Source organism: Dipodomys spectabilis, unplaced genomic scaffold (assembly GCF_019054845.1).
Source record: "Dipodomys spectabilis isolate Male_0828 unplaced genomic scaffold, ASM1905484v1 ptg000368l, whole genome shotgun sequence".
NCBI classification, from domain to species: domain Eukaryota; kingdom Metazoa; phylum Chordata; class Mammalia; order Rodentia; family Heteromyidae; genus Dipodomys; species Dipodomys spectabilis.
Window position 1 is genome coordinate 1,703,282 of NW_024871045.1, and position 1,719 is coordinate 1,705,000.

Here is a 1,719-nt window from a genome sequence, read left to right on the forward strand (position 1 = left end):
TTAAGTTTTGTTCAAGTAAAAGAATCTATGTTGTCAGGGTAAGATATTCTGATTGGTCTGTTCCTACATGGGAGAAGAGTAAAGGGTCAGGTAGACATCTGTGCCAGTAAGACCTCATTTGGGAAAATGTCAGCTGCAGAATGTTATAAGTAGCTCTTAAGCAAGGCTTACTTTGAATCCATTAGCTCCACAAACCTAATTCAGTTGGATCAATAAGTACTTGAAAAAGCCATCACCTTTGGACCTAGCTATAAATTATTGAAAGTATGATCAAATTCCAAATGAAAAAGACTTAAAATTGTCAATGACAAAAAAAATTGCAAATGTGAGCAATCGATTGAACATGTAATTTTTCCCCTATTCACAGAATTTTAGGGAAATAATAGCATTGTTAGGAACAATAAGATTTCCTTGTTCCAAGTAGGCACCCACGGATATAAGCCTGTATAAAGATTGCATCACTAACTATTTAAATTTAGAAGATACTACATGCTTCAGCAGCACGTATTCCCAAATTACAATACAGAGATTAACATGGCAATTGCACATGGATGATATGAAAATTTGTGAAGTATTCCGTATTTTTCATTCTTCAGATGCAAGGAACGAAAAACAGTTATTAAAAAGTTGATTACAGCCCTGGGAAGGTGACTCAGTGGTAGAGCGCTTGCCTTGCATGCTCGAGGCCCTGGGTTCGATTCCTTAGCACCATACAAGCAAAAAGAAAAAAGCCGGAAGTGGCGCTGTGGCTTCAGTGGTAGAGCGCTAGCCTTGAGCTGAAGAGCTGAGGAACAGCGCCCAGGCCCAGAGTTCAGGCCCCAGGACCGGACCTAAAAAAAAAAAAAGTTGATTACAAAATAACAAGTGTAACAACAAACGTAATTCCTTTAAATTAAATTTAGTTTGGCATTAGTGTATTAAATCTTCACCTCAGAAAGGCGTTTACATAGCATAAACTTTACAAAACTTTTGAAATTAGACAAAATTGTCATTTTATCCCAAAGAAAAATAATATTAGGACCTACGCAAAAAAGGAATCTAAAACTTTCTATATGGAATACAATCTGAAAGGACACATTAATGAACCTATATATTATAAAATAATATAGAATTCAAAGTATATCTAGGAAAGAATAAAAGAAATTATGAACATTATGCAAACATAGAATATAGAATATTTTAAAATATTCTTTTTCAGACAACCACCAGAAATACTTTAGTTTCTGTACTACTCATTTCAACAGATACGTTAAAATTATTTCTGATTAAAAAATCACAAACTCTGCAGAAATCATTATACATGTATACAAAAACTCTTGAATTCATTTTAACATCCAATGCAGGCAATTCACTTGGAAGAATTTCACGGAATTCATGAATTTTTACAGTAAGTATTGGTGTTGCCGGGCGCTGGTGGCTCACTCCTGTAATCCTAGCTACTCAGGACGCTGAGATCTAAGGCTCACGGTTCAAAGCCAGCCCGGGAAGGAAAGTCCGTGAGACTCTTATCTCCAATAAACCACTAGAAAACTGGAAGTAAAGCTGTGGCTCAAGCGGTAGAGCACTCACCTTGAGCTGAAGAGCACAGGCATAGCGCCCAGGCCCAGTGTTCAAGCCCCATGACCGAGCAAAAAAAAAAAAAAAAAAGATATTGTCCTTATTAGGATTGTGGAAATATTTTGTATGGACACAAAGGATGGACTTGCATTTTTGAAATTT

At 36.2% G+C, this 1,719-nt stretch overlaps 1 pseudogene; it reads left to right on the forward strand.

Moving 5' to 3' along the window:
• Positions 1-489: 489 nt before the first annotated feature.
• LOC122096346 lies at positions 490-586 on the forward strand (annotated as a pseudogene).
• The last annotated feature ends 1,133 nt before the right edge of the window (positions 587-1,719 follow it).